Source organism: Gambusia affinis, linkage group LG09 (assembly GCF_019740435.1).
Source record: "Gambusia affinis linkage group LG09, SWU_Gaff_1.0, whole genome shotgun sequence".
NCBI lineage: Eukaryota > Metazoa > Chordata > Actinopteri > Cyprinodontiformes > Poeciliidae > Gambusia > Gambusia affinis.
In genome coordinates, this window is record NC_057876.1 from 28,915,214 (window position 1) to 28,942,841 (window position 27,628).

General features: G+C 40.1%; 1 protein-coding gene across 13 annotated transcripts in view; it reads left to right on the forward strand.

Annotated features, from left to right (window-relative positions):
- lingo2 (leucine rich repeat and Ig domain containing 2) overlaps nucleotides 1-27,628 on the forward strand; it is a 193,314-nt gene that overhangs the window by 63,701 nt on the left and 101,985 nt on the right. For 9 of the 13 annotated variants that reach the window (XR_006371640.1, XR_006371641.1, XR_006371639.1 and 6 more), the window contains one exon: nucleotides 6,983-7,076. The gene's annotated coding sequence lies outside the window, so the exon portion shown is untranslated. Of the gene's footprint in view, nucleotides 1-5,466; nucleotides 5,566-6,982; nucleotides 7,077-12,366; nucleotides 12,462-27,628 lie in introns of all 13 variants that reach the window. The other 4 variants (XM_044126815.1, XM_044126812.1, XM_044126814.1 and 1 more) reach the window with 2 other exon arrangements.

Consider the following 27,628-nt stretch of genomic DNA (forward strand, 5'->3'; position numbering starts at 1 on the left):
TATTTAGTGACATATTAATCAAATGCTGCAGCTTTTACAGGACAGTATAAACAAGAGGAGAAAGTGTTGCTGGTATAAAAATAATACGTTTAGTTTTACAGGGTTGATGCGCCGTGGACTAACAGTCTGAGTCATATATGGATCATGCAATTAGCAGCATGGTGAATGTTAAATAGGAAAATCTTTCATTCTTAAGCCAGACTTTGCTTTGGGCCTCTAATAATCCGACTAGAAGAGAGTTCAGGTGAAACTAATGTTGAAATATGGGAACAGTGTGGAGGCATTCAGAGGATTTGACTGTGCTGTATATGCTAACTTGTGTTGGAGCCACGTTTATTGACAGTTTCTGCACAGCGTCGTTCTAAATCCTCTCATCTGCTCGCAGTCAAACAGCCTCATGTGGAACCGAATTATGAAAACTGAGACGTCCAGCACAATCACACTTCTGTTTCTCGTGTCGCTTTCTTCAATCTGCAGCCATGAAATCCTTTCTGATCATGTGGAATCCCCCCATAGTACCTGGCCGCTCAACAATTTCTGCACAAAATGTCCACTTGGCATGAAGATCGCAGTAGTCGTGGACCTGCTTAACATTTCAAAGACAGAAATGGGCAGAGAAAGCAGCTGTTGAGCACAGGAAGGCTAATCAGGAGAGCAGGACTCTCAGGCTTAAGCTTAAAAAAAGAATTTGTTTTGTAGGAATACATCGCAGAAGAGCGTGCATCTGCAGTAGGTTTATTATCGGAGCTCTTTCCTTTTGTTGGTTGTCGTGAGCTTGTTATTTGCTTGCTGCTGTTTACCACAGGCCTGCTGTGAAAGAAGTGTCCAATTAGCTGTGGATTTGGTGGCGTGTACGATCACATCAGGGCTCCTGGAGTCACATCAGCAGCATGTGTGTTGCAGGGCAGCAGGGCTTTAGGCTAGCACTTCTGAATCAACATTAAATTCACACATGCATAGAAACAAAGAGACAGAGAGGAAGCATAGAGGAGTCCAGCAGGACGAAGGTTTGTCTTCAGTTAAAATAAGACACCAAAGCAAAACTAAAACTCTAAACTAAAACCTTTTTGTTGAACATACAGTTGATAAACTGAATAACTGCAGAATTACTGAACTAGAAGTTGGTATTAAATGATATTTGTACTATAAAGTTAAAGGGAGGATGTGGGAGGAGAGGAAGATTTGTTTTTGTTTTGTGTTGAAATTCAACCTGTTTTACTGTCCGGGTTTAAACTCTTAGGAATGAGCTCCTCCCTCACCGCTGACCCTTATAAAAGGTCTGAAGGTGGAAGCACAACAGGAGTCTCACTCAGCCTCCATGTTTTACAGCTAATGAAGCATTAAAGGTTTGTTTTGGACCCGACTGCTGCAGCAGCCACTGCGCTCAGCATGGGGAAGAGGATGATCTTGACCCGGCTTTGTTTAAAGGATCTTTTAGTGCATTTTGACCTATTGGGCATTCTTCAGAATAAATGCAGAGCACTTTATCCTGATCAAGCTGTTTCTGAACAGAAAAGCTTCCAGAGATGAAATTCTTCTCAGCAGGTTTCTGTAATTTATTTGACATTTAAGTGACCTTCTGAACCAATATTTCCCTGTTTCCGTGTTTTTTTAATTGTATTTCCTTTGTGTTTAAGAAAGTAAAACAGCTGAATTAGCTTTTCTTGTGTTCAGTTTATTTATTCTCTTTGAAGAAATCCAGATAAAAGGAAGGAGCGGGAGGCTGTAGAGGCGTTTAAAAACCACTTTAGGCATGATGCATGGCAGGGCAGCCGTATTTTTACATAAGCATTCAGTTCATTTATAATGTCTTATTAACTCAAAGTATGCTGACATTTCTACCATCTAGCATTCAAGTTTCTTTCAAATAGTGCCATGATGTTATAAAAACCTTTTTATTTAACACAGAAGGTAAATCTCAGTGAATTAATACTTTTTCTTTATTTAAATGAAATGAAGAAAAATAAAACATTTATTCATTTGAAGGATTATGGCTTACAGCTAATAAAAGCTTCTAAATTAAATTAAGTTTTTTGAACTTCCAGTAATACATAATTTATGAAAAACAATAAAAAACCCAATAAAAATCATTTTTAAAGTGACTCTTCACAATACATCCGGAGCGCTGGTCTGGTTCAGCATCACTCACTGGATGGATGCAGCCTGACAGATTAATGTTTCTGTTGGATGAGCATGCCTCCACAGAAATATAGAACATTTTTATGCTAAATTCTGACATGAAAGCTTTTGGTAACTGGCTGCAAAGCTGGAGCAGAAATTATTGCCATTAGTGTTGCTTATGCAACTGAATTGATCTGTGGATCGATGCACAGAGACCTAAAAGCTTCCTTTGGCACGTTTGTGTCATTGCTGGATTTTAAGGCACCAACAGCTCTATTGGGTTTCCTCCAGAGGAAATGTTCTTCTCAGGCTCAGTAATCATGACCTGCATCCAAAACATTATCAGCTGTTGAAATAAATGAGATCTGTGGGATAAATCCCCAAAAAAGCAGCTGAGATCTAAAAAGTAACAACCTGATTGATTTTATTTCTTACAGCACAGAGAAATGAAGTAAAGTGTGATTAGTTTTAAACATGAGGACATTCCCAGTTTGCCATGTTTGGACAGAAAGACGTGGAATGAGCAGCGAAGTGAGTGGAGGCTTGTTGACAGCATGGCCTTTTGTTGCTGCTGAAGACAGTTGCTGGATTGAATTGATCTGACTTTAGAGCCCAACCATTTATCTTGGTCAGTCATATCTGATCTGCAGCTGTCAAGTGCAAACAGGCTCCATGGAGAAATAACCAGTTTGGAGAGACGGTGGAGAGTCACTTCAGTTCTGAAGCAGCGCCGCTCACACACTGCTGGCTTTTCATTAGAAAGCTGCTGGTTTGATCCATAATCCACTTTAAAACAACAATTACAAGATTTTATAGGATCAACAAACACAAAGTGGCACATAACTGCTGCTAATGCTTCCATATTCAACCCCTCTGACTTAAAACTTCTACAATCATCTTTCCCTGAAATAAGAGCTGCAGATCTTTTATGTCTCCATCAGCTTTTCACATCTACAGTAGAAATCTCTACCTCATCCCCACAGGAGCCACTGACCTCTGACCTTTAGATCCCTGCTGCCCCCAGAGGGCTGAACCTCCTCCTCCAAACCTCACCAACTCCTGCAAGAGTCAGTATTAAAGTCTTACAACAAAATCTAAATTGCACTTAAGTCTGGACTTTGACTAGGCCATTTTGACACACGACTATGTTGTAAACATCTAAACCATCCCAGTGCATCTCTTGCTTCTATTTTTGGGATCATTAATCATTTATGCAAGTTTGATAAAAATCTTGCTTTTTTTTAAAAAGTAGATACAATAATGTAATATGATGGTGAGTTATGCACAAGCAGCCGACATCCACTGGATGAGAATCTCCGATATTATAATTCATTTGACATTTAGAACGTATAAAATCAAATATGGTGAAACTGAAAAATCAGAAACTTTGATCTATTTGAGCTGCAGTTCACTAATCTCACTTTACAAAGTATTTAAGAGAATATTAAGTTTGTTTTTTATTAAATATTTTACTCTGCTTGAAGAAAGAAAAAACAATAAGAGGCCAGAATATTTATAAAAAGACTAATAATCTCAGTAAATTAAATGTCACCATTGTGTTCCTTACAGTGCAGTTAGTCTCTTTTAATTAAAATAGTTTCTGCAAACTGCTTTCCAGAAGGATAACAATTCATCTGTTGTCCATATATACACGACTAAAATATAATATAATAAAAGTTAATATTGAAAGGATGTGTGTCTGTTTACACAGAGAAAATAATTATTTTCCTCCTGGCTGCATCAGGATGCTGCTGCACCTGCAGCTGAATCCTCAGTAATATTTATATTAACTGACTTATCTCCAGTCTGAATGTAAATTACAACAGAAATTTGCATGTTTCCAGAGTTGCGGCTGTTTTGTGTCTCTTTGGTTTGGATTGATCCGGCCTGATCGTTTTGACCGGGTCTTCCTTTACCTGGGCCTTTTCTGAGCCACACATGATAATCCTCATGGGTCCCTCATTAAGTCTTTGCTCCAATTAGGCCACACTCATTTTGCTGCAGCACAATTACTTTGCGCTGCGGCTCACAAATCCTCCAGCAGTGGATTAGCCTGTTGGCCGGGTGGGATGGAAATAGCAGCACTTTTAAGTCGGAGGAGAAGGTGAGCCACTGTCCTCACCTCTGCTGATGTGGCGCTGCTAACTAGCACCATGGGAGTTTCTGTGTTTGTGAAAATGATCCAGAAGTGACTTGCTGCGACCTCTTTAAATATGTCTAGTTTGGTTCAGTGAGAGTAATTATTAGGAAACCCAAAAGGGTTCAGCTTCAATAGGATTCTGTCTAGACTTTCTCCGTTACACATTCTTGGGAGAAAAATAAGAAAAATGTCAAAGGCAAATAAATGTTATAGTGTCAATGTTTTTTACAGCAATGCTACTTTCGTATTTAGCATACACATTAAGATGATTGTTTGAGTTAAAGGTTTTATTAACTGTTGTGATTTGTTGTTTTTTGCAGCGTAGTTTTACAGTTTTTGCTGGTTTGGAGGCACAGGGCAGCGGTAGTGCCGCAGTAACCGCAGCGTTTCTGTGTGGGGTTAACATGATCCCACTGTGCATGACAGAGTTTCTCAGAATCTCCAGTTTCCTCCAGACGTCCAGAGACAGGCTTGTTGGGTTAATCTGTGGTGGACAGCAGAGCGGTTCAGGGTGTTCCCTGCCTTTACCACTTTAATCCCTTTCAGGTACAACCCCTGCAACCAGAACAGGATTAAGCTGCTATGGAAAATTGATGTATGGTTGGAGCTTGTTGCTTAACGCCTGTGTCCTGTTGGCTGTCTCCTCGGCTGATTTCAGTCGATTTTTCCTTCCTTTGTGTTGCTCTCAGGAAACCACCATGCTCCTCTCTGACCTGCCATGCACTGAGTGCAGAACTAGCTGTGGTTTTCCCAGAAGGCCTTCTGTGTTTTGGGATCTGTAAATTATGCCACTAGACAAACAGCAGATCTGTGCTGATGTTGCTTTACTTACAGCCATCATGGCTGCCACTGCATGACCAGCAGCATGATAACTCTGGAAATATTTCTGTTACGTCTCCTGACCAACATAGTCAGAGGAAATGATAAAGTTCTGGTTCCACTGGGCTTAAAGGAAGGCAGCATTCAGGTTCGGCCTGTTAAACGTTGATGAAGTGAAATCAGCTGGAAAAACATTTGAAGGTTTGCGGTTCTGGAGCCGATGAAGTCCGTCAGTCTGGGAAGGTTCAGATCGTCACTTTGGAATGATTAAGATTATATAAAAAGATCAACTGTTATTAGAAAACACAGATCTCCTCTGGAACAGATTCCCAGAAGACCGACTGTTACGACTGACGTCGTTAACTTAATTATCTAAATATGTGCAGGTGCCTGTCTCTGATTGGTTCCTAGACGACGATGTAGACGTCCAGTTGGACCATCCATCCTCAGCTCATCCCAACCGGCCACATCGTCTGTAACACCTGGTAAAAGTCCTGGAGTTTGAGCTGCGTTTATGTTTGCTTAGTTTTGTCATTTGGTTTGTTTACTTTCAATTAGGAAAGTTTTGGTTATAATTCAGATAGTTTCCTTTTGTTTGCTCACTCTGAAGCCAAATGCTCCATCTCAATCAAAAATACATCTTTTTTAAATAAATAACATTATAAAATGTCCACCTGTGTGTCGGCTGCTTGGGATCTGAAGAGGATGGATCCTTCATGTTACGATCTGGCCACCCCTAGACGGGTCGTAACAACGACCCAACAGCTCCAGTTCCCCCTGTAGGTGGCGCTCCTAACATGTTTAGTGGTGAGGTTTGTGAAAGACCTAACAAGTTCAGCTTGTTTTTAGAGATTCCCAGGAAAACAAAGATGTCAGAGCGACATCTGAATGATTGAAAGTTTTGGTCATAAACAGGAGGAAAACAGACACCTCACCTTGCAGTGAGCACGGTGGTGGCGGGCGGGTGGTTTGGGATTGTTTCTCAGCTGCTCTTTAGCTCGTCTGACGCATTTCAGAGTCAAACATGAAGCATCTGTTGGTCAGAACTGGATCAGCCACTAAACCCTGCAGCAAATCTACAGCAGAATGGCCTAGTCAAAGTCTGAAGTGGTAAGAAATCAGATATCTGGAAAAGCCATGGAGCTGAAGCAGCAGCGTGAGGCAGAATGATGATGTGAGGAGCTGATAGTGAAGTGATGCAGCTGAAGGTTATATGATTTATTAAATGATGAGGTGAAAGCTTTGACGTGATTGTATCCTCAGCTCAGCAATGTTTTTATAAGAAAATCATCTTTTCCTCCCGGCTGAGCTGGTTTTACCTGACTTCACGCTGCAAATGGAAAAATCAGCAAGAATATTTTCCACATAGCCGGTTACTGATGTGTTAACGGACGGAGCTGCTGTGGGTAAATTAGCGCCGGTCGGGTCCGATGTTTTCACATGACCAGCAGAAGCCTGAAGAAGAAAGACGCTTTCTCTTTTCATTACAGCAGGCTGGCTAAACTCCAGTCAGCAAATTCCTGCTAGCCTTTAGCGCCTTACCTTAAACTGCTTTCAAGCAGCATGAGTCTAAAACGCGGCCGCTGGCGGAGGGGACGGCACACTTACATCCCGTCCTGTCGCTCGTCCTCTGCAGCTGGATGATGGAGTAATGAGCCGTTCAGCTGCAGCTGTTTAGCCGGGGAAATGATCAAGTTGACCAGGCAAAGAGAAAGATACTGTGCATATGTCAACCAGAGTTTCTTCTGCCCTGGTGTGGGTTAGCTAATGCGCTTTCCTGGACTGACATTTCTTCAAGGATGTTTATCCTGGATGGCTGGGCTTCTGCTGGCTGAGTCAGTTAAAGCTGTGAGCTCACTCTCTATGTCTTCTCTGATTTCTTTTTCTCTCGATTTCTTTCAGGCCTGGGAGTAAGTGACCTGTGAATAGAGTCACTCTGGGGATTTTCTTCATCCTGTAACATTGTTGGAACATCGGACGTTACAAAGACCAGGAGGTATGTGAGAGTGAAATTTGATTTTATGAACTGTTTTTCTTTCATCTCAAACTTCTGAACCCTGCAGAACTTTAGTTCAAGTAGTTAATGTTTCATATTAAAGTGAAGTTAAAAGCAGGAATAAATGCTGTTTATGTAAGTAAAAATCAGACTTAAAACCGTTTCTTTAAATGCACTTTTGCTCAGAGCTCCTTCTGCACCTCGCTTTAGGAAACCCAGCAGATAAAAGAATATATTCCTTATCCAGAAATCAACACTAGATTTTTTAAATTTATTACGCCACAATTGTTAATTCTTATAAAGCTTTATAGTAATTAGTGGTGGGAAGATTTAAAAACTTCATTAATTTGATCAGAAGGTTTTGTTTAAAGGTATGACTTTGTGTATTAATCCATGTTAGGGAATCCTTTGTGTTTGAGATATTAAAGTGTTTATTGGACTGTCTTCACCAATACCAGGATATTAATACAGATTCTGATGTTTTCCAGCCTTTATTTCTGTTCAGTGTGACAGTGTCCTAATAAAAGTGACACTGGTGGTTCTGATATTCCTGATATAATATGAAACGACTCTTTAAAACAAAATGTGGGTTTCAACCTGTCTGAGTTTTTATTCTAATGTATTGAATGAGTCTCCGTCTGCATACGACTTTGTTCAGCTTCCATGTTGCTTTAAAGCTATAAAATGTTATTTTCTTCCCCAAGGACAAAGATGAGACACAATGACAACATGCATCACACACACACACACACACACACACTGAATGCCACAGCTTTGTGGTTCTGCTCAGAACCCATAACTCCAGCCATGTTTTCCACCATTTGCTTTCCATGCCCTTTTTTCAATAAATGCATCAACAGTGAGAAAAAAAACACAAAAAATGGAGCAGGCTGGAAATGAAAGCGATCATGGTGAGGAAGGGAGTGTGCTGAACAACGTGTAGAAAGAAAATGTGTCTCTGCTCCCTCGCTGCCTTCAGGCATAACACAATTAGACTTTAGATTGTTTTTCCTCTCCCTCTGCCCATCTGATTTCTGCTCCTGCCAGACTATTCTCTTTCATCCGCTTTATTCCTGTGTATTGTCATAATGTAGCAGACCCTGAGTGCTCTCACAGATCACTGGTACAGCTTATCAGTGAAGTGGTGCTGCTTCAAATTGGGTCCTTTAATTTGGTCTCTCTACATTCATTCTCAGCATTACACTTTGAGGGGAAATGGTTGCAGCAGTGGAGGGACAGACAAACACTCTGCAGGTGGAGCAGATGACAGGACAACCTGGGAATCTCAGCCAGGAAGTCTGGAAACGACCAGAGGAAGGAGGCAGAGTTTGAGTCAGAAACTTCATCTTAAAGTTTAAAAATGTAAAAGCTTCTATGATGAATGCATGTTTTTAATTTATATCTCATTGCATAAACACTGAAATAGAATCAAAACGTGTTTAAAGTTGTATTTGGGATGAATCCAGAATGGATCCAGAGTATGTATGAATGTATGAATATTATGTGAATTTTTTCTTTATTATTCTGCATCGTATTTAATGTTCAGCTGAAACATCCACTGTATGCAAGTAGCTGTAAATATATTTGGCTTCACTTCCATGATTGACAGAACGACATTTATTTTAATTAGATGTTCTGCAGATTATTATATATTATGGGGAAAGTATGAAAATAAACCTTTCGTGTCTCATTATGAGCTCGGTTTGGACCGGTTTGATGGCTGGGCCGGCGTCCAGCTCCGGTTCTGTTTGCTGTTCGGATCGGGTTCAGGAAGATTGTATCATTTCTTCAGCTTCATTCTGGTGTTAAAAAGTATTTACACCCCTCAGCTTTTTACATTCCAACAAAGTTTGATGTGTCTTGTTGCGATTTTATCTGGTGGAATCATGCATGTTAAAGCAGAAGCAAAACTGAATTTTAAACAATTTTTAACCAAAGCATATAAAAATATGAGAAAAATCAATTCTGTTTTGCAAAACCATCAGACTGGATGTGGAGCCCCACATTGTTTCTCATCCTCAGTGAGATTTCAGCCTGGATTCTGTATAAAACAGGGATTAGTTTCACAAGGCCTGTGGTAGAAATATGTGATATGAATTAGTTTGACATCATGTTTTTATTACAGTAGCAGAGCTGAATTACTGTTCTAAATCACTGCAAAAACACAAAACCTGTTTTTGTTTTGTTTCCAGTGAAAATATTTTGTTACATTACTTATTTTAGGTTAATAATTATTGAGTATTGATTACAAATCGAACCAGATTTCATTTCTAGCATGAGGAAAATGTAAAAAGAGTAAAAGCTGCTGGTGGAAGTCGTCCTGTGTGATGTTGTGTTCTGATCTTTTACTGTAAATCACATAAATGTCAGAGGTCGTGACCTTTATTTACATGGCGCCATGTAAAGAACGGGAAGGTGAGTCAACGCAACGCTTCAGGCAACTTTCTGCTCGAAATGTTGCTTCCTACCATTGTGGCATTTCCCTCCTGTGTCTTTCTGTTAGTCGTTGTAAAAAGGTGATTCGTGATGGAAGCAGAATCCGTCATGAACATGGAGCCTTTACCTGGCAGAGTGCTGCATGCTACCATGAACTAAATGGTTAAAGGTGTTTTAAGAACCACAGAAATGAACAGCTGGTTCAGATCAACTGATCTGACTTTAAGATACTTTTACTGCTGATGCCTTTCTTCAGTTTTTGACCTTTAATAATTTAACAGTTTGGTTGGAATTATGATGATGACCTCTCAGTAGAAAGTAAATTAACTTCCTACTATCAACCTTTTCTGATCTGCTGTTTGTGGTTGAACAGAAATGCTTCATGCGTCTTTAAAGTGTAAGTTTTTATTTTCTTATCCCTTTTGCTCTAATCATGGATGTGATATTTAAAAAAATATTCCTCTGCGGTAACTCTTTACCAGGAAAAATGTAAAGTGATGATTAGGCCATTAGGGCCACATCTGCCAGCCTAATTCTCTTTTAATTTGCAGAGATCTCTGCTGTACATCGCTACAGTGGATGTGACATTTTAATTAAGGCAGGGCTGTAAAAACGATTGCTGTGAGGTTACAGAGGGCTTCTGTTCATATGACTGTGGAGAATAGTTTCCATACCGCCAAACCAACACCACCACAGCGTCTCTCTGACCTCCGCCTCAGTCTTCACATCCATCACACTGAATGGTAACAAGATATAAATTACACTTTTATTTTGCACAAGTTGAATATTGAATTCCCAAACCTGGAAATGTGTTTCATTATTTGATTATCTGGACGTTGCTCTGATAATGCATGAGTGTGTCTGAACATGGTTTAAACATTCCTTCTTTTCTCAGAAAATTCTCCTGATTTTAATTTATATTTCATTACATAAACACTGAAATAGAATAAAAATGTATTTTTATTCGTGTTGCCTTGGGCAAAAACACCAGCACTGGAAATAGAAGTGGATTAATTTGACACATGGAGTGCCAACTTGGACTGGAGCAGCAGCAGAACCAATGAATCATGATACTTTATGTTTCATCACATGATCTGCGGTTGCATGGCTGATTCTTTCTGCAGAGCAGAGGCGATTAAGGAGGAAGTTAATCTAGAGGAAGTAGACATCTGTTTGGCTTGGTTTCCTGTCCAGTAATAAAACATAAGCTAGTTGAGATTTATTTAGTTTTAATTGTTTTTGTCAGAAATACAAAGGACAACTGGGTTTGTGTTTTCTTCTTTTATGAATTTAGTTTGTAGCTAGAAGCAGTGGCTGGTACTTTATAAATATTATGTTTCATGTTTCTTTTACTGCAAGGTGGTCCTAATATCTAAAAAAGGCATGGAGATATTGTCGTTATTAACAATTTTTATTGAGAAGGCACATTACAATACAATTATATAATTGCGCCGAATACATTCACATTGTTGCATGCTTCCTCTATTTTCTAAGTTTAGACAAGAGAGAAAGAAAGAAAAAAAAAGGAAGAAGAAAAAAAATGGGAGCGGCGGGGCAACCCGAGTACCGACCAATAATGGACATATCAAGTTAGAGCATAAATCTGAATGACAGCAAGGTTTACCGAGATATTGTCATATACTAATTCTATTTAGTAAGATAAAAAACATGTTTTTAATATAGATTGAGTTCAGGATTGATGACTTTAAGCATTTTATATAAACATCTTTTTAAAACAATCCAATAAGAAGCTGTTAAATGTGATTTTTCCTCATCTGAAAATGTCACCCCCAGACAAAATGATGCCCTGAGTGGGGAGCCATGTGGCTCATTTCAATACTTTACATTTCTATATGTATTTTTATCGTGGATAAAGAGATCCATAAACAATGTAGGTGTTATAATTGTCACCACAACCCTAAAAGAAACCAGAACTGGTTTGAGTTTTCAGTCCTGGATGTGATAAAAGTTTCTTGTTGTTTCTCGTCGGCCCTCAGCATGCAGGATCTGCAGAAACCCTCTTCAATAATCCAGGGAGGAGCCGTGCGACTGCGCCGAGCCGCATGTACTCTGGATGTGTGACAGGAGGCTTTGTGAGCACAGTGTTGCTGCAAGACATTTCACTATATACCTCCCTCCCCTTATGTAATGTTAACAGCCGGTGGGCGAGTATATAGAAGGTACCTGAGCTTCACAGAGGTCAATAATAAGAAGCACATTGAGCACATTTACTGCTTCTTATTGAGCTCTTCAGGTTTAGTGGTTTTCCTCCGACACTGCGGGGTTTATCAAAGCGCCGTTTCCTTCCTTCACTAACCGTTTCCTCTCCACTTCCATCCTGAGCATCCCTGTAATACATGCCTTGACAAGATAATAATACATTATTGAAATGTCATCGCAATGATACAAATTTTTCACTGACATTCAACAGAACATTGGGAATGGTCTTGATCAAAAATTTGGTGTGCTAGACTGACAGAAATGTAAGACACGGTTCAGTCAGGAAATGCTCAGAGCGTCGCTAGCATGCAATTAGAAAGGCCTGGGGATTTGTGAATATTGCAAAGCTTTCTGCTCTCGTCACAGCCGTTTGACTGATATAGTGAGTAGGATGTGGCAGACAAACAAGAGGGTGAGGACGATCGCAGAGCGCTGATGTGCCAGCGGAGTTGTCTGTTCTGACTAATGTAGCAAAGCAGCAGCAGAAAAAAGGACTCGGCAGCACGGCAGCTTCTCTTTGTGCTGCACCGTTTCAGGACCTTGGACAGCTCAGTCAATCGTTCACAGTAACTTTGGACAAAAAGCGTTTCATGGGTTTTTCTGCTCACATGTTTTATGATCCGTTTCATTTCAGACTCTGGCAGAAACACACAGACTGAACGTCCAGAGAAACATCTTACTGAGTCATTTACATAACTTTGACCGTGTTCAGACTCAAGTTCATTCAAGGTAACTATAGCAACTCATTACTAAACTGGTTCAAAATTTAGGAATTTTATAAAATTCATAAATGTATTTTTACAAAGTTGCCAAATAACAAAGTTGATTTTATTTTTCTGCTGAGGCATGAATGCTTCATTTAAATAAATCAAAATAAATAAATCAAATTAATGATAGTTTACAGATGAATTTATTAAAACAGAAGAATATTTGTTGAGATTTATACATCAAGTTATACATTTTAAATGTGTTACTTTAGTTTGGTTAATCGTCGGCCTTGAGACGATTACCAGAGGCTGTTTTCTTCTGGCTCCACTGAACAATTAGTCATGTTGATGCTGATTTAAACTGGACTTTAAATCAGTTTAAATCTAACATTATTATTCAGCTGGACATCAAGATAAAGAACCAACTGAGTGGAAATGAACTTCTGATATGGCGTTATTAGACCTGCAGCAGCATCTGTGGAAAACGATTTGACAGCCGATGTGACAGCAGAATATTTCACAGCGCCCTCTGCAGGCAGGCTGCAGGCTGCAGGCTGCAGGCTGCATGCTGCATGCTGGTGTTTTCCACACAGTTCCTCTCTGCGTCCTGAACTCGGCCTCGTTGGGATGTTCAGCAGAGACACACTGAACTTTAAAACCTCAGTCCGTTTCTCCTGTTTGGAAACTGGGATTAAAATTAAACTTTCTCTGAAATGAGGATTTAGATGTGCATTTTTTAATTAATTTAATATTTTTTTCTTTTATACAGTTCAGCACATTGAGCTCTTTGTTTTTCTTTCTTTTCTGTCTTTGATAGCCTGTAAAACCTTTTGGCTCTCATAGATAAACCTGCTCTGCCTCTATAATTTACTTTCAGTGGTTTTTCGAATCGTTTAATTAGATTTTTTCTCTGACTTGAAAACTTTTTCTATCTCAGTCCTTAATTTTTCAGAAAAATATTGTTTGTACCTCAGTCTCTTGTTTTATAAAAGCAGCTTTTATCTCTCTAGTGAAAACAATCTGCTGGGAAAGACGGTCTGGTTTGGTCTCACTTTTCTTTTGCCTGTGTAGTCAGTCAGACTTTTAAGAATGGTGCTTTTATTGCTATGATTATGATAAAGCAATAACTTTAGTGTATGGTGATATGTAAAAGCTCCTTTGCTTATGTTTGATGCTTTTGCTTTAACTTCCCCTTCAGACTTTTCAAAGTTAAAGTGAAGGCGCTGAGGCTTTCTCATCTTCTTTTATCCGTCTCTGTGTCTCTGAGGACTTCTGTCATCACTGAGTCTGAGATGTTGCAGCTCTCAGCACCAGACGTGTCACACAGTTATGAATACCAGATTCCTGTCCACACACAGCAGGTGACTCTGACCTGCTGGTCAGTCCAGTGGAGGAAATATCCAAACTCTTTTATCACGAGTTCATTTGTACGTTCAGGGCATGGCTGCCTGGTTCTTCATGTGGCTCCAGCATTTTGTTTAGTTTTATTTTCACTGAGTGAATAAATGCATCCCTGAATACTGCAGGTTGGTTTTCAACAAACTGCTGTGACATCACGGATGCCTCATTCATTCATTCATTCACTCTGGTTTCTTTTTTTTCACACCTTCCTTTGATTTTCATCTAATCAGTCCAGCAAGTTTCCAACTTAGATTTCTATTCTGCTTTTAGCTGCTTTTAATAGAAAGTTGGTTCAATAAATGAAGGTTTTATTATTGCTAATAGCTTTTGCACCAAAGAGCTGCAGTAAGAAATCCACTGGTTCCAGTAAAACTAGGATGTAAGATTAAGAAAACAGTAAAATATATTTGACTAAAACACATAAAAATATTAGAAAAATAAATTGAGCTGAAGCTGAGCTTTAAAAATGATTTTAAAAACATCTTACAGCTTTTTAATCTTTCTTATATGGCAGGTAAATATGGATCTAATTGTTTCAGACGTTCCTCTGGAGCGATGCAGCAGGAAATAATGTGCGATCTCACCAGTGCAGGATTATGTGTATATTCTGAAGCCAGGCCTTGTGATTTTGTTCACACTTTTACCTTTGAGTCTTTTGCTCTGAGCTCATGTCAGGTTGTCGGCTGTTTCTGGGAACCAGTGGGAGCAAAGTCCTGTTAAACAGTGAAAAGCTTTGTGGTGATTATGCTAATTAGCCTTAAAGCAAACTTGCTCCTTTTCTTCAGTCTGTAATTGTCACGAAGGTTTGAACATAAAGTGTTGCCGTCATCCATTGGCCACCTGCATACCTGAGCCAGAGCAGCTAATATGGTTAAGTACCAGCTGGTGGGCAATCTGAGAATAAGTAAGATGTTTAATACGTGGCTGAAATCCAACATCATGAATTCATTTTAGCTTTCCAGTAACACAGAGCATTATTTGGTCTCAGTATGTGGGGTTAATCAGAGAGCTGCAGCAGTCAAACGGGTAAAAACTCCCATCCAGGCTCTTCTGATTGTGACGGTGCTGAGCGGCCCTTTAGCAGGAGCTTATATCTTAAACTGTCTGCTCAATAACTCAATTCCACTCTTATCTTGGGCACAAGAAGAGATTTAAAGTGAAGTGGGAGAGCTCAGTCTTCTTCTCTGTAGGATGCATCCCACGGGCCAGACTGTAAAAGAATTATGGAGGGCCCCATCAGTGATGTCTTTGAAAGATTACCATGAAGATGGCCGTTAATAACGTGGCACAGAGTGTGACAATGAATGCTTTATTGATGGCTGCTTCACAGGCGTCTGCAGCACAAGGTGCAGCTGACAAATGTGTCCACAAATACAGAAATATGGAGAGCTTGTAAGGGAAAGAGATGATTCAATTTACAGCATTATTATGAAACCAGGCGGCCATGCATGGCTGCTTTGAGCACTTACTGGCTTAAATGACCATATTAGAGAAACAGTGTAATATTTGACAACATTGTAAAATCAGAAGGTTTTCCTGTGTGTCTGCTGCTGCAGCTGGTCCATGTGAAGCATCCATGAACCAAACGCTTCATTTCCAGTGTTTTTCTTTTTGAACAAAATCAAAACATTTTTTTAATGTGAAGCTTTCAGTGGTCAAAGTAAAATCAGAATTCAATGAATTTATATTCATAAGCTTGATAGAAGTTACAATTACTAACTTTTTTCTTTCAAGTAATCACTGATTACGTAACAGTTCCTTTTGTGACTGTTAAAAACTGAAGTTTTTTTCACCACATGAACACATGAATCTGTTCCCATAAAAAACTAAAAACCGTGTTTCCACTGATCCATCCTGACGTCCGTTTCATGCTTTCCAATTTCCCCCAGTTCATCCTTCATTTGAGTTTTTCCCCATTCTGCCTTGCCCAGTTCTAAATGTATTCTTTCATTTACTTGTTTATTTGATCCCTCATCCTCCTGTTTGTATATGTGGAATTTGTATGAGGCGCATTATTTGCATTATGAAAAGTGGGAGTGCGTTTTGCGGCTGGTGGCTGTTTGTTCCTGAGCTTTTCTTTCTGTGATTCCCTGTTTGACGTGCTTTGGCCAACCTGTTTGTTGTCACATTCAGTTTGTTTTACTCGGTTTGGTCTCCTGCTCTGTTTGTCTTCATGTTTACATGAAGCGTGTTTGTTGTCTGCTCTGCAGGTTCGCTGGTTGAACGATGCACAGATTTGCAGTATCTTTAATGTTCTCCTTCTCCTGTGAATGTGGTTTATTATACAGACTCCAGACATTTCTAGAGGAAATCCAGGAACTTATTGCTTTTCCACAGAATCCCATCTACGACATAATAAATCATGCAGTAAAATACACTCCACATAAAAAGCTGTTGATCTTAATAAGGAGGCTCAGTGCAGCTGAGATGTAAAAGTTTTGTTCCTAGAAGTGCTGAATTGTTGCATGCAGGTGTAAACACCAGCTTCAGCAGCTCTGCTCTGAAAATAGAAGTCGGTTGTAATTTTTCTGGTTTTGTAGTGATATGTTTCTCCACCTGCTTTCCGTCACTCTGCTCCTGTTTTCATATGCTGCATGTCTTTTTGAAAATGTGTCACAGCCTGGATGTGAGGAAGAGGAGTTTGTGCCAGACGAGGTTCTGTGTGAGCTTGAAGAGTGTTGCTGTGATGCTGCCCCTGTTTGAATAGTGCAGAGGTGAGGATTCAATGCGCTCCGTCAGGAAGCGCTCCGACAGCAAGCGCTCCGTCAGGAAGCGCTCCGTCAGGAAGCGCTCCGACAGGAAGCGCTCCGACAGCAAGCGCTCCGTCAGGAAGCGCTCCGTCAGGAAGCGCTCCGTCAGGAAGCGCTCCGACAGGAAGCGCTCCGACAGCAAGCGCTCCGTCAGGAAGCGCTCCGACAGGAAGCGCTCCGTCAGGAAGCGCTCCGTCAGGAAGCGCTGCGCCGCTCCGACAGGAAGCGCTCGCTCCGTCAGGAAGCGCTCCGTCAGGAAGCGCTCCGTCAGGAAGCGCTCCGTCAGGAAGCGCTCCGTCAGGAAGCGCTCCGTCAGGAAGCGCTCCGTCAGGAAGCGCTCCGACAGGAAGCGCTCCGTCAGGAAGCGCTCCGTCAGGAAGCGCTCCGACAGGAAGCGCTCTGACAGGAAGCGCTCTGTCAGGAAGCGCTCTGTCAGGAAGCGCTCCGTCAGGAAGCGCTCCGTCAGGAAGCGCTCTGTCAGGAAGCGCTCCGTCAGGAAGCGCTGCGCCGCTCCGACAGGAAGCGCTCCGTCAGGAAGCGCTCCGTCAGGAAGTGCTGCGCCGCTCTGACAGGAAGCGCTCCGTCAGGAAGCGCTCCGACAGGAAGTGCTGCGCCGCTCCAACAGGAAGTGCTGCGCCGCTCCTGCGATGATGTCACAATCTGTTCTGTGTTTCTGGTAGAGGACTGGAGGATCACCATGTTATGTTTCCATGCTGTGAGTGTTCACTGTTCTCCTGAAAAGCCAAAAAACACATCAATAAAAACTTTTTGAGGTTATGAAGTTATGTTAATGTTTGTCATGCATCAAAATGAGCGTTAAACACGGTTAGTTTGCTGAATGGTTAGTTTAAAGGTTTCTGCAGCTTTATTTGCTTCTTAACTTTTTTCTTCTGTTTTTTGTTGGTAAATCATAAATTTTCTTCATTTGGTTTAAAATGTCACAGCTAAACCAAAAGGCTCATGTTTCTGCTGACCTCTACTACTGAAAACAGTAATAATCAATATAATGATCAATATGTAGAGCTGGTGTCGCTGATCCTGCGTCGTTATTCACTTCTGTCAGAAAATGATGCTGCACAAAATAAAAAGTTTAGAATAATTGTTTTGAGTGGCCTTCTAGGATCATATTGTAATATATTGTTCTGTAATTCTTCTCAAATTAAACTTTTATAAATTTAGGTAAAATTAGGCTTTTAAATAAATAACTTTGAGGCCTTTTGAGTCGCATGGCTTTTATTTGGTTTTGCGAAATTAAGGAATCAAAAGATAAATTAATACTTTATTGATAACATAAGGCAGTTTGCCTGAATTAATTTGAACAGTGTCTGTTCAGCACTGAGGTGTAAGTTCTGCTGCAGCAGATGGAAACCACTTTCCACCACCGTGGATCCTAAACGAGTTCTGGTAGCGACGGGAAGAGTCGGAAACCCTGCAGCAGATGGGGAGGCGTCAGCAGAAGCTTGATCTTCAAATTGTCAACTAGTCTGGATCCAGATGACGAGTCAGAAACTACAAACATGACTTGGATCCACAGAGCTGGAGGCAAACAGGCAGGTTTCAGCCCACCTGTCACCTGTTCATGGAGCTGAGCTGGTGGCCAAGCTGCTCCGGTTTAAAGGAAAGGCTGGGATTCCTGCGTTTTACCAAAGGCTCTTTATGTATCTAATTACTAATACTTTCTACGTTGATGGATCTTTTTCTGATCCATCACACATGGAGGTCGGAGGAGGAAGGAGGAAACATGGCGGCTCTGTTCTCACATGAACTGAATGTGAGACGATTCCTGCATTCAGCAGACGGAGACGTTTCTCCTGAACGCCAGCCGTGATAACAGAAAGACCTGAAATCTATCACCTGTCCTCGACCTCTGACCTCTTACTATCTCTGTGCTGCTCATGTAGAAATGTCAGGTATTCCAGCAGATAGAACAGTTTGAGACAAACTGCAGCTGATTGTAACTTCGTCTCCTCCTATTTCTGTCCTTTCCTGAACATTTTCTAATTCCTGTTATGAATCTGTGGTTTCTTCCTCCTGCTCCTTTCTGTTTCTGCTCCTCCTCTTCGTCCCCATGCGCTGTCCACTCCTCTGTGGAGGCCAGCGGTGGTAATCCGCCACGGCAGTCGCTGAGAACAATGGCCACTGGGTGTTTGATGATGTAATGATCTCTGCCATCACCTTTCAAGTCCTTCTGGTCACTTGAAGGAAAGCAGAACGGACAGTAACAGGCCGAGTATCAACATGCATGAGGAGGAGCAGCGGATGCAGATGGAGCCCAGCTTGGAGCGCTTCCTGCCTCTCCTGTCGTATGGGCCAAATTAGTGAGACATTGTGACCGTCCCGTGGTTGCAGGGTGTGTGGATGGTGCCACGTCCGCCGCCGCTCGTCGTCGTCGCCGCGTCCCACGCCGCTCGCCGCCGCATCCCATGCCGCTCCGCTGGGATTCTGTCTGAGCAATGGGCTGTGAAACATGGCTGCACCAGAAAAGGGCATGCGTGCTTACCAAATGTTTTGCTGTTAATTAAATGTCACATCGGCTTTTAAACAGCACGGTAGAGAATAGAGTTCATTAAGGCGCCGCTGCATGCCATGTACAGACTCCTGTTAGATTTACGGAGGTAGAGCAGCGGGACGTGCTCCGCCTTCCTGATTGGTGGCATCACCTGCGTCTGCGTGTTTCTGCAGCAGGTCACAGAGAAAATCCAAAAGTCCAGGGTCACTCTGGACGCAGCCCTCTGCCTCTTTCACCAGGATGCTCTAATTTCCACCTGATTGATGTCAGACACCATCATAACACCCTGCAGGGATTAAGCAGGCATGGAAAATGAGTGTAAAGTCTAAACATTTCTCAGAGCAGATTTGTCTTATTTTCAGCTTTAACTGTCATTTATTCTGTACATTCAAAGCAAAGTAGCAGAAAGAAAATCAAAGTTAAAGCAATACGTCAGGCCAGTTTGTTATGTAATTATTAAATGTCACATTTGGAAAAGCAGAAGAAAAGGTTTAGTTGAAGATTTTAAAATGTTTTTCTCATTTATTTTTTGGCTAATCTGTTAAGTAAAAGCTAGAAGACAAACGTTACTTGGTTTGAGCCGTTCGTCCTCCCACCGCGCTGCAGTCTTCACTTTGAGCTGAGTGGACTCGCTTTAATGAGAACCACAGTAAACAACAGAGAGCAGTGAAGTCTGACAGGCTGACTGGAAAAACAAACCGACCTGCAGAGAGAGAGGAGCTGCAGACGCTCCCACTCTGTCTGTGGTCACAGCGTCTAATGGCTCCCAGTTGGCTGCAGTTAGAAAAGCAGCGCTAATCAATCAAGGTGAGATTCACTTTATGCTCCAGTATTTAGAAACATTCGTTATTAAATGCTTCAGATGAAGCTGGTAGTTTTCCTTTGGTAGAACTAGAACTGGACCTGATTGGTTTCTCAAGGTTTATTGTAACTTCCAGCACAAGTAGACAAAAAAACTATTGAAATACTGAAAAATATTTATTTTCAAATGACTGGTAAATAGTTTCACTGCATTGTTTTTTACAGCCTTCATCTTTAATATACTTTAGTATAACTTTATGGAATAAACCAATAATAATTTGAACCAGAATGAAAAAGGGAGATTTTTTTAAACAAAATTCTGAATAAAAAACAGAAAAGTCTTATTTGTGTTGTATATAGTTGTATATCCAGAAGATCTTTTTCCTTTTTCCACTTGAGGAAAACGACTCAAACCTGATTGGATGAAAGTTTTGCCACATTTCAGTCTGGAGTTTGACCAGGTCATTATGCAACATGAATATTCTGTGATCTGAACCGTTTATTCCTGCATCCAAAACAGGCTGAGTTTTTTTGTTATTCCATTATTGTCAGAGGTGGATTTTATTTTGGGGGACCAGAATAAAGGAGATAAGTAAAGGCACTGCACATTTCCCAGATTGTTAAAATGTGAAACCCATATTTAATTTTTATTCTACCTTGTAATCATCCACTACTTTGTGTTGCTCTCCGATTAAATTGCAGTAAAATCTAAAAGTTTGAGGTTGTAAGTTGGCAAAACGCTGAAACGTTCCAGAGTTCCCGACATGCATCTGAGTTAATAGCTGAGTGTCTGGATGCATGTTTGCATAAACAGCACATTAAAAATGTTTTAGTGACTTCAGATTTAAATCAGCTGATTACACTAATGAGAGGATAAAGGTCAGATCCATTTAAGAGCTGAAGGAAGACAGCTTTCTGTGGCGTCTTCTCTTTTTTAACCAAAGTTTTATATAAAAGGAAAAATCCACAGAAATGTTGCTTTTGCAGCCCACATGAAACACACAGTTGACAGAGCAGATATTCCCAAATCACCAAGTTGACCAAGAAACAAGCAGAAATAGGATTTTCTGAAAAGCCTTCCAGCTAAAGAGCGCCGCTGCGTTACATAACATCTGAGGACGAGTCTTTTTCAGGCTCCTCATGGGGACTCAGAGACCTACACAGTCCAATCAAAATCTGTTCAGACTGAAAACACGTCTAATAGGAGAGAAATTGTCAGTAATTAAAATTTACATCAGAAGTTCTTGTAGGAAATACACCACAGGCTGCTGCTCCATCTGCTAATTACTCTTTGAGTGGCTTGTTAAGTGAGTGCAAAGGCTCTCTGCTCATTTCAGATACATCTGGATGATGAGGATAACTTCAGTAATGAGGTGTTGATTTGAGTTTCTTAAAAAAGCTAAATGTGATCTGTTCCTTAAAGGGAGTCCTGTCGTTTACTGAGGAAAATGTAGATATTTTTACTCTTGGTTCTGTTAATGAATTTTATTTTTGTCTTTTCATAAAGACCAAATCAACAGATTCTGATCGCTGGGATGCAAAATCTAAATAGTGTGCTTGTATCCATTTCTTTATTTGCATCGGGACTCTGGCTGGAACAACAGCATGTTTGTGCGCTTTCATCTGGCCATGTCTTACTAAAGTGGGATCGCCCACACATTCCCCTCTCCACTGGAACAGGATTTGATCGCTGCTGCCAGGACGAGTTAACACACAACTTTGGAGATGAATTGGAAGGAGTGGGAGAAATCTGAGCCGGCTGACCGCGCTTATGATGTCTTTATCAGAAAGTATACAAATACATTGTAGCAGGGAGTGTTTACACACACTGCAGCGTTGTGGGGCTGAAAATCCCCACGTGTTGCTTGGTATGTTGGAGAAACGCCGTGAAGGTTCTGCTCTTTTCATAATGTTCCTACTGAACGCCATCTTTTTAAAATCCTGTTTCTTTTGTTTTCTTTGTGCTCTGTGTTGATTATGCAGAACAAATGGGATCCCAGTCATCTGGAAGACTTGTGGAAATATACAATGTGTGGAAACGATAACATTTTTTGACAGTCAAACATTATCTTTTGGATTTTTTTTATCCAGAGTCAACTTTGGGTCAACTAGTTTCTTCTTCCTTTGCTTCCTTCTTCCCTGAGGCTTTTTGTGCCTTTTCAGTGGTTGGGCTGATTTCTTTCTTTATTTTTTATCTTCAGAGCTCATAGAAGATGGGAATTGTGTCCTCCTATGAGGTCTTCATCTTTTTGGAAGATTTAAATAATTTAATGAGGTAAAGAAACTGTCATTGTGAAAATTTCAGTAGGTCTTCACACCTTTGCTGTGGCTTTTCTCACTCCTCTCCTCATCCCTCACATATTCTGCCAGTCATCTGACTTTTGCATACAAACAGATAAATCACTGCCACGCATTAAGCCAGGCCCTAACTTACATTTCAGTTCCTTTTTGATGAATTATGGCTCATGAAAAACTGAAAATATGGAAAAATATATATATTTGTCCTGTTGGAAATGTTGTTTTTGCTCTAGAATGTTTATAATCAAACAATTTGTAACATAATACAAAGATAACCCAGGAAAATAAAGCAAATTGTTCTTTAAATTCTGAATTAGATCTGATGAACCCATGAGTTTAGATATGATGAACCCATGAATTTAGATCTAATGAACCCATGAATTTAGATCTGATGAACCCATGAATTTAGATGTGATGAACCCATGAGTTTAGATGTAATGAACCCATGAGTTTAGATCTGATGAACCCATGAGTTTAGATGTGATGAACCCATGAGTTTAGATGTGATGAACCCATGAATTTAGATCTGATGAACCCATGAGTTTAGATCTCCAGATGGTTGATCCATCAGTTTGTGACCTTCAGCAGGATGATGATCCAAAACTCACCAGCTGGTTCGTCTCTAAATGGCTCAAAAATAACCAACCATAGTTAAAGGTTATACATTGTCCTAGTCAAAGTCTGGTTCTGATGAGATTTTGTGACCTTAAACAGGCTGGAAAAATCTTTCTAATGTGGTAAAGCAGAGCTTTAAAAGATTTGCTGCCAATTGTTACTAACGTTGAATGGAACAATCATTTAATAGTTTTAGAGAGAACAAACCTTTCCATGTTTCCTTTCAATGAAAATCATTTAGGATTTATTTTGTCTATTGCATTTTAGTTTATCTAAAACATTTGTGACAAAAATCAAAAACAGAAGGAATCTTTAAGGAGCTGATTTGGTTTAACTCAAAGAAAATTCATGCAGAAGGATAAAAGCCCAGTTTTTCTCTCCACTGCCTTCATCATCACATCCCTCATCTGACCATTTTCTGCTTTATTATCTAACACAAACAAATCAAATCCAAATATTTGAATCAACATGTGCTATTGCACCATGTTTTGTGTCAAAGTTCATTTTCTTTATGAGTTTTTCTCATCCCTCTGTGTGTCTGCTGCTGTCTTCATCCCTGCTTCGTGTCGGGCTCTCGTCCAATCAGCCACGCTTCTTTACTGCGTCTGGAGCGGCGCGCTAAGTAGCGGTTGTAAATACAACAGATTTACTCTGCTGCTGATTGGAGATCAATGGGAACCAGTTCAGTTTAGCAGATTTCTCTGTCATCTGGAAATTTACAGCGGGAGGGAAGAGGGAAGGTGTTCAGACCAGCAGCAGCGCCGGACCGAGCGGCTCCGGCCCGGATCGTGACTTTAAGCAGCGAGGCAGAAGAGGTCAGAGGTCATGTGTGCTGTGGCGCTGTTCTCCACCCCAGGAATAAAAGAGAGTCTGAAGCGTTTGGCTTGGAGTGAATCTAAATGTTTGCCGCTCTGGAATGGAAACAGCAAACCGCTGCGGTTTTCTCCTACATCAAGATGTTTACATGTTTCTGAACAGGAAGCTGCAAGAACAGCTTCCTGTTCGGCGTGACCGCTGCGGCCCAGAATCAGTTCCTCCTCACTCTGCCTGAAACATCTTTAAATGAAGAGAAATTTTCTTTTTGTCCCCATTTTTGGACCATTTAGTGTAAATTCTCCAATATTTATTGTAATTTGTTATAAATATCTGTTGATCATTGGATGAAGAAAAACACAAAACATTAAGGACTCTACAAACTTTGTGGTGATTTTCAAAAAGAAGTCATTATTTTGAATATATTTGTTTTATGTTAATATTGTAAAAAAAAAATGTTTATGCTCAGAAAGGAAGAAAAAAAAACATTCAAATTTATGTTTTCTATAGTCTCAGAACCTTAAAACAGTTTTATTTTTATAATGCCACTGTGAAAAATGTGAATTTCTGTGCTTGTGGAGCATTTAAAAAATATGAACCATATAAAAGGAATAATGTTTATTTATATACCAAGATTTTCTACTTTGAAACGTTTAACTAGAAACAAAGTTCAACCTTATAGATGTTATGTTGTTTTATTACTTTTGGAGTTCTTTAGAAATGAAAACAGGATCTTTTGACATTAATTGTTTTGGGTTAAAAGTTTTAGCATTTCGGAAAGTGTTGCACTAAAATAACGTGCACACATTTTCCAGACATTGAGATGATGAGACTAAAATCCATAAAATACATTTAGTTTGTTTTTTGAATCCTCTGGTGCAGAGAATCAGGTTAGAGACTCGGATGGAAGTTTTATAGTTTTCAAAGACTGAACAACACAGTTCAGGTTTTACATCTGAGCAGAGAAACAGGAGAAAATTGTTTGTATTTTTGTTGGAAACCGAGATCATATCATATTATAACACTGTGTCTTACAGAACAACTAATGTTCTTCACCTTTTACCTCATTTCAGACAAACTGTTGCACTCAGCAGTGAAACTTCATGTGAACTAGGAATAACTGAACCTGTAGATTTCTACGGATCCGTCAGAAACACTGAATATGTAACTGGCGTTCAGTAAAATGTATTTATATGCCGTCATTCTCCAGCTGAATTAATATGCACTGGTTGTTCACCAGTACAGCAGTGGAGCTGACTGTTAAAATGAGTGATAATAATGTAATAATAATTAGGTCAATGTAGAAAGTAAAGAGGAAAAAGTTTTCCACAAAGAATGATGCCTTATGAGGGACAGTGAGGTCATCTTCTGCTCCGCTGCTGCTCGTTCTTAATTACCCTCATTGAATTCATTATTTATTTGCTCTGTTGAACCTACTTAACCCTGCTGCCCTTCAGAAAAAAATGATTTAGAAAGCAATAGTCTGCAGAGACCTCTACCAGTGGGAGGACAGCCAAGTTCACTTCACCTTTTTCCAAAGTCATCAAGTGGAATTAATCACGCTTTGAGAGATGAGCTAGAAGATATGAATGATGTCTCAGGATCCTAATGATTCAAGTGTCTAATGTGTCCAGAGGTCGTTCAGTGGGAACCAAACCAGGCTGCTGATCACTAAATATGCCTGTATTTCTATTTTTAGAAAATTAAATCTCTGTTTTCTGCCATATTTTCTATAATATTCATGTTTAAACCTTGATAGTCTCATAATAAATTATCATATTTTATGTCAAAATTCATCCAGAAAATGTATGCAGCTGAGTTTCTCATTACATTCTGATGAGAAACATTTTTCTCTCATTAGCTCAAGATTTTTCATCAGTGAATAGAAATAAAATCTGATTCTAGTTCTTACCTTGATAAACAGGTTTACAGTTTTTCCTCTTGTTCTGTCTAAAAGCTGCAAAGTGTAATGTAGTCCATTAAAGGGTAAAATACAGACAGGTTTAGAAAATGTGCTTTATTTTTTCCATCCCACTTGAATAATAACTAAATGAGTGACTAAATGCTCCTTTGGTCTCAGATTATTGCTGTTTCCTAGGACAGTTTTAAGTTTAGCGTCCAGATATGATGACCTACATTTTTTCATCTGGTTTGATTTCAAGAAATTTTAACATTATTTTAAAAAAAAACCCAAATGTTGTTTTTAACTGAGTGTCTGTTTGCTCCCAGTCCTTACTGGGCTGTGGGTTTTATCTTCCCAGTGACTGGAGCTCATCTTATGGCTGCATTGTTTCCCGTTGCCATGGTGTTGCTGGCAGATTTCAGCAGGAAGTAATGATCATTTCACACCTTCAGCATCCAAACACCTCTTAGAAAAACCACCAAAACAGAGAGCGAGAAGCTGCATGCATCAATTTGTGTTCCAGCTCTTTGTCTCTGACTGAAGTGGCTCAGTCCAGCGTTTCTACGATACGGAGAAAAAACACCAGAGAAAAAGAAACAATAAGCTCGTCTGTGTAGATTCCTCTATCCGCAGGCTTGTAATAAAGAGAATATTTATTTCTGTATTGGTTCTGCCCCTTCATAGACATTTAGTTAATGATTCATGAGTTCATTCATACAGTAAATAAGCAAAGATAAAAAAGTCCATCTATACAGCCAGAGCTTGAACCTCTGCTTGGTAGACATGTATATAAATCTTTAGAGGATGCAGATAAGACGACTTCAGCTTTCTCATACCACAGCTTCAGTTTGCGCCAAATATTTTTCGCTAGTGTGAAAAGCTACATTTATGTTTTGGATGACGAGCCTTAAAACAGTTTCAATCTTTCCCTTCTCATTAGTGGTGACTGTGATTCTGCAGCAAATCAGTGCGGCTTGCCTTGAAAAGCAAGAAAATGTATTCAGATCAAACTGAATTATGAAGTAGCCCCAGAAAATGGAGGTCAGTGATGGATCTCTTTGATTTGTTTCCCCTTTTCTCAACCATTTGCATTTCCTTACATTTGAGTCTCATTTGAAATCCAAATGAAGTGAGAGCTGAACCGCTCAGAACAATGTGGCGATGTGAAATATCTATATGCAGAATTAGCCTGGGAGGATTACTGCTCTATCAAACGAGCCCTGCATTCAAAGAGAAAACATCTGAAATATTACAGAAGGGGTTTTGGGTCACATCAACGTGTTAGAGTTGATTTGACTCATTGACTGGAGGTCTGTTCACATCCTGCTTCCTGCTCTGTTAGCTTTAGCTACCAGCCTCCTATACGTCACGGATGGATTGATAACCGGATTGGCTTTTACCACAACAGACAATCAATAGAGCCTCATATGTATAAAAAAAACCTTTAACCTCCTTTGAAAAAAAAATACCAACATTTTTCCAACTATCATTAAATCCATTTTGTTTCCATTGTTCAAGCTAATTTCAGATCAAATAGTTTTTCCAAGAGGAAAATGACTGTAATCATGTACCTGCCATTTCCAAAGTCACCCCAATAATCATGAATCTGGAGACGTGTAATTGGGCCAGAAACACCTTTCAGACTGGCGTTTCAGTTTCAGCTCAGGAGCTTTTTTCTCTGTGGCGCTCCGTTAAAAAAGACGTCATGTGGATCCAGGCGGGAGTCCTGGAACAATCCGGGCTGCGACCTCACTGAAGAACCACCGGCTCAGTCATAACACCTTCCTGGTGTGTAAAACAACAGCACAGCCATTCCAGCACTCATCTGCATGTTTTCTCATTTCAACTGGAAATCCTGGTTATTCTAGGAGCCTCTTTTTATTCTTGTTTTTTACAGCATAAAAAACATGAAAGATCCAAGAAAAAGAAAAATCTTCATTCATTTTGTTTTCTACAGTCAGTTAACTAGGAGGCAATGTGTTGTTGTTCATTTAGGATCATTATGTGTATTTACATGAGTAATGAGAGAACAGAACAATAGGTGTGACTCCTCTTTCTGGCAGATGATAAAGTTGAAGCTCCACCCGTCTGATTAGTGG